The sequence below is a fragment of the Malania oleifera genome, chromosome 6 (genome assembly GCF_029873635.1).
Source record: "Malania oleifera isolate guangnan ecotype guangnan chromosome 6, ASM2987363v1, whole genome shotgun sequence".
Taxonomy (NCBI): Eukaryota; Viridiplantae; Streptophyta; class Magnoliopsida; order Santalales; family Ximeniaceae; genus Malania; species Malania oleifera.
In genome coordinates, this window is record NC_080422.1 from 36,808,496 (window position 1) to 36,814,495 (window position 6,000).

Below are 6,000 nucleotides of genomic sequence, written 5' to 3' on the forward strand. Positions count from 1 at the left end.
ACTATCTCGCTTTACCCCGTATATTATTCGAGATGAGGCGAAAAAGGTACGATAGTTTGAAAGAGGTTTGAGAAGAGAAATATATAAGTAGGTGTCGATACTGAAGTTGCAGGATTTTGCTGAGTTGGTAGATAGGGCCACCATAGCAGAAATTGGAGAGTGGTTGGAGGCTGAGGAGCAGAGATAGAAGAAGAGATCCACACCGTCTGGTTCCCAGTAGGGGGTTGGTCGTGGTTTGTGGAAGAGAGGTGGCTACTATAAAGACTAGAGGCAGGAGACCAGGAATCGTGGTTTTCAAGGTATGCAGCCATTCCAGCTTGCCTGACTTGTGGGAAGAGACACCCAGGGGAGTGTCGTGCCGAGCAAGGTATCTGCTATCGGTGTGGGGAGCCAAGACATGTGATGAGGGTTTGTCAGGCTCAGATTGGTGCTGCTCCTACTCCTAGACCTGCTCGAGGAGGTTATCAAGCGCCACGTGGAGGCCAACAGAGGAATATAACTCCAGCCAGGGTTTTTGCTCTGATGTCAAGTGATGCTGAGACAACCGGAAACGTGGTGACAGGTACGGTTAATATGTTTTTATTTAAAGTTATTGCACTATTTGACTCGGGGGCCACACACTCGTTTGTATCTATGGGGTGTGTTAAATTGTGTGGGGCTGAAACTTAATCACTAGATGTTGAATTATTAGTGGCTACACCGACCGGGTCAGCAGTGAGGTGTAGTAGGGTACTCCGTGGTTGTCCAGTTAATGTTCGGGGGAGAATTTTATATGCTGATTTGGAGGTGCTGGACATGCATGGGTTTGATATCATTTTAAGCATGAATTGGCTAGCAGTTAACTCTGCCATTATAGATTGTCGTGCGAGAAAAGTGATATTTAGACCTCTAGGAAGACCAAAATTCAGATTTATAAGGTCATGAGTGCAATCTCTACCTCAGTTAGTTTCGGCTATTCAGGCGAGGAAACTACTTCAGAGTGGCTGTCAGGGATTCGTGGCTTTTGTGAAGAAAATGTCAGAGAATGAAATGAAGCTTACTAATATGCTAGTACTGAAAAAAATTTACAGATATGTTTCCAGATGAATTACCAAGTCTGCCACCTGATCGTGAGGTAGATTTTCCTATTGATCTATTTCCAGGTGCAACACCGATCTCTAAAGCACTATATCAAATGGTGCCAGTAGAGCTAATAGAACTGAAGAATCAGTTGCAGTATTTACTTGATAAAGGTTTCATATGACCTAGTGTATCTCCGTGGGGAGCTCCAGTACTATTTGTGAAGAAGAAGGACGGGTCTATGAGGATGTGCATAGATTACAGGGAAATTAATAAAGTAACAATCAAGAATAAGTATCCTCTACCCTGCATAGATGATTTGTTTGATTAGCTCCAAGGTACACGGGTGTATTCTAACATCGACCTTAGATCAGGCTATCATCAAGTAAAGGTAAGAGCGGAAGAAGTATTGAAGACGACTTTCAAGACCAGATATGGACATTACGAGTTCCTTATTATGCCATTTGGTCTGACGAATGTTCCATCAATATTTATGGATTTGATGAATAGGATCTTCCATCCATATTTAGATTAGTTTGTTGTTGTTTTTATTGATGATGTACTGGTCTATTCGAGGAGCTATGAGGAGCATGAGATGCATTTGAGACAAGTTTTGTAGACACTTAGGGAAAAGAAGTTGTATGCCAAGTTTAGTAAATGTGAATTTTGCCTCGAGAAGGTTGTGTTTTTAGGGCATGTTATCTCAAGGGATGGAATTTCTGTGGATCCCAGTAAAATTGATGCGATAGTGAATTAGGCTAGACCAAGAAACGTCTAGGAGATTAGGAGTTTCTTGGGGTTAGCTGTTATTATCGTCATTTTGTTGAGGGATTCTTAGCTTTATTAGGGTCTTTGACACGACTGAGTAGGAAGAACGTCAGATTTGAATGAGACGACAGCTGTGAGTGGAGTTTTCAGGAATTGAAGCAGAGGCTAGTCACATCACCAGTACTGATCATCCCATCAGGGGGTAAGGGTTATGTCATTTACAGTGATGCATCCTTGAAAGGAATTGGCTGTGTATTGATGCAGCATGGCAGGGTGGTGGCGTATGCTTCGAGACAGTTGGAAGAGTGAGAGAATAACTACCCTACCCATAATCTTGAATTGGTTGCAGTGGTACATACATTGAAGATTTAAATGCATTACCTATATGGCCAGCAATGTGAGATTTTCTCTGACCTTAAGAGTTTAAAGTACTTCTTCACCCAGAAGGAATTAAATATGAGGTAGAGAAGATGGTTAGAGTTAATTAAAGATTTTGATTATACCATCAGTTATCATCCCAGGAAAGCAAACGTGGTAACTGATGCATTGAACAGAAAGTTTGTGGAATCAGCATTGGCAGCTATGGGGATCCAGTATCCAATCATGATGGATCTGGAGAGACTCGACATCGAATTGGTCGAGAGTGATCCTCAGGTATATATCGCCAGTTTAGTAGTGCAACCTACCCTATAGGAAAGGATTAAAGTCGCTCATAAGGAAGATCCAAAATTAGCAGAGGTGATGGTGTGAGTGCAGACTAGACAAGGAGAGGAATTCTGCATTTCAGATGACGGAGCTTTACGGTTCTATTCCAGATTGTGTGTTCCTGCTGATGCTGACATCAGGATGACTATCTTAGAGGAGGCTCACAGATCTTTATACACAGTTCATCCCAGCAGTACGAAAATGTCTAGGGATCTGCGAGAGTTTTTCTGGTGGAGTGGTATGAAGAAGGAAATTGTAGAGTATGTAGCCCAGTGTCTAATGTGCCAGCAAGTAAAAGTTGAGCACCAGAGGTTGGCAAGTCAGTTGCAGCCGCTATTTATCCCAAAGTGGAAGTGGGATCATATATCTATGAATTTTGTCTCAGGGCTACCATTAACATCGCATGGCTAGAATGCAATTTGGGAGATAGTAGATCGGTTGACTAAGACTGCCCATTTCCTCCATATCAGGATCAACTACTCCCTCAACTATTTGGCAGAGATCTACATTCAGGAGATAGTTCGTTCTCATGGGGTGCCTGTGTCCATAGTGTTAGATTAAGACCCGCGTTTCACGCCACGTTTCTGGAGGAGTTTGCAGGAGGCTCTAGGGTCTCAATTGTCTTTTAGCATGACATTCCATCCTCAGTCAAACGGACAGACTGAGATGACGATACAGATACTAGAAGATATGCTCTGAGTTTGTGTATTAGATTTTGGGGGTAGTTTGACTCAATTTATGTCGTTGGTGGAGTTTGTGTATAATAACAGTTATCAATCCAGCATTGGCATGGCACCGTTTGGGGCTCTATACGGTAGGAGATGTCGTTCTCCTCTATATTGGGACGAGATGGGTGAGTAGCGAGTCGTGAGACTAGAGTCAGTGCAACAAGCATATGATAAAGTTCGGCTTATTAGGGATAGCATGAATGCAGCTCAAAGCCGACAAAAAAGTTATGCTGATAATCGCTGCAAGAATTTGGAATTTGATGTTGGTGATCATGTATTTTTTAAGATAACTCCATTAAAAGGGGTTATGAGGTTTGGAAGGAAGGGTAAACCTAATCCTAGGTTTATTGGTCCGTTTGAGATTCTAGAGAAAGTAGAACTGGTTGCCTACAGGTTAGCTTTACCACCTACGTTATCCAGGATGCACGACATATACCATGTTTCCATGTTGATAAAATACATCACAGACCCTTCTCATATTATCAGTTATGGTGAATTAGAGTTCAGTGATTCACTAGTATATGAGGAGGTACCAGTGCAAATACTAGATAAAAGGGAACAAGAATTGCATAACAAGAAGATTCCTTCGGTAAAGGTTCTATGGAGAGATCACGCGATAGAAGAGGCTTCTTGGGAGCTCGAGGAACAGATAAAACAGAAATACCCGCAGTTGTTCCTCGAGGTTCAGTCATGATAAAAGAAAATGTAAGTAATTGTATAATGTTTCTTTTGAAGGTATATGTAATAATTTAGTTAGTAAGTAATATTTTAGTTTTGGGGGAAATTTTTATTTTATTTATGTAAAATCCCAGGACTTGAAATGTAACCACGATATTCCTCCGCCATAAGTGAGGGAAAGTAATAAAATAAGTAAGCCGTTTTGCCTTTAAGAGATGATGAGTTATATGAATAGTAAATTTCGAGGAAAAAATTTATAAGGAGGGGAGAATGTAATGACTCGAAGAATAATGGTATTTAAATAATAAAGAGAGAGGAAAATGGAAATAGTAAAAGAGGGTAGCAGACTTCGTCGACGACGTGGCACTTTGGGCTCATTGACGAGGGTGTGCTTCGTCGATGAAAAGATATTGAGAGGCTATTTTTTTTCAACTTTGAATTTCATCGATGAGGAATAGTATTCATCGACGAATTGCCTTATTGACCTCGTCGATGAGGTGACGTCGCTCGTCGATGAAGGCCAGTGTATAAATAGCCCTAAACGCAATTTTTTAGCTAATTTTCACGTAGAAACCGTCTCCTCTCTCTCCTCTTCAGTTTTTATCCCTTCTCTCTAAGTTTTTGGGTCGGATTTACGCCGGTTTGATGATCTGAAGCCACCACAACACTCCTAAGGAAGTTCTCTACATATCTACTGGAGTGGATCGTCAGTGGGGCTAGCTTGAAATTCATCTCTAATTCAAGGTAAGACTATTTATTCAGAATTTGGTCTTCCCATAGTTATAGGAAATGTTATTCACGAAAAAATACTGAGGTTTGGTACTGAAAGTTGTCATTTTCAAGGTGTTGAACAGGGAAACTTGCGAGTGTAGGACCAGTGAATTTTAGGGGGGATTTCTTTTCAGTAATCAAGTAAGGGAATAAACTAAAGCAGTTATTTTTTCATGAAAATAGAAGAATTATGTTCTAGAAAGTATGTATTATATTTGTATATTATTAAGAAAATGCATATTTGGGAAAATACTACTATGGTACTGAAATGTATGTATTAGTAAGAAATGCCTGAAAATATGATTTTAGAATAGAATGTATGGTTTTATTCAGCATTGTGTGGCATGAATATTATTTTACGTGAAAAGTATTATATTGACCTTATAGGTCACGCCCGATTTTGATTATGACAAATACTCATTATATCTAATGGGTACTTGAGATTTTGTGTAGAAACTTAAATTGTCAAGATTATGATGCACATGTACGTAAAAGCAAATAAAACTTGAAGACCAATTCTTGTTTTCAATTGTAATATATATTCAGTTGTGTAATTGGTTTGTAATAGTAAGTTAGGGTCTTTGGTTTGTAATAAGCTCACACGCATCACATGCATGATATAATACGTAAACTCAAACAAATACAACCTAAAGTGACCTTAGAAAGACCTTAGTCGACCGACACCGAATTTTTCGGCGTCTTTAATTGGACATAAATGACCCTAGGACACACATCATTGTACCTATGAATGTTAGGTACTTGAATAGGGTTTGTGTGATTCATAATAAGACTGAAATGCACACATTGTGCACTTTTGGTCGACCGGCCAAAGCAGTTCATTCTGCCCTGGTCGATCGAAACCGGCCTGGGTCAACAGTTGACTAAGGTCCTGGTCGACCGAACCAGTGTTGTTCAAATCCCCTAGTCGACCGAAACACCCTGAGGTCAACAAATTGACCATCTGGTCAACCGGGCCAAAAATGGATACCAACTACCTGGTCGACTGAGGGTCTTCGGGAGAAATCCCAACTGTCTGGTCGACCGAACCATTCAGTTCAAAATGTCATGGTCGACCAAACCTTGGTAAAATGGAAAATCGCCCTTTGGACAGGCACTTTCGGTCGACCGAGTCTTCTGTTCAAAAGTGTCCTGGTTGACCGAACCATATGAACTCTGGTAGATCGAAATGGTTTTGGTCGATCGGACCTCTCGGGTTGCCCTGATTTTTACTGCGGTTAAACATTTTTAAACAGGGTTAATTAGGGTTAAAATGATCTTAAACAATATTAAT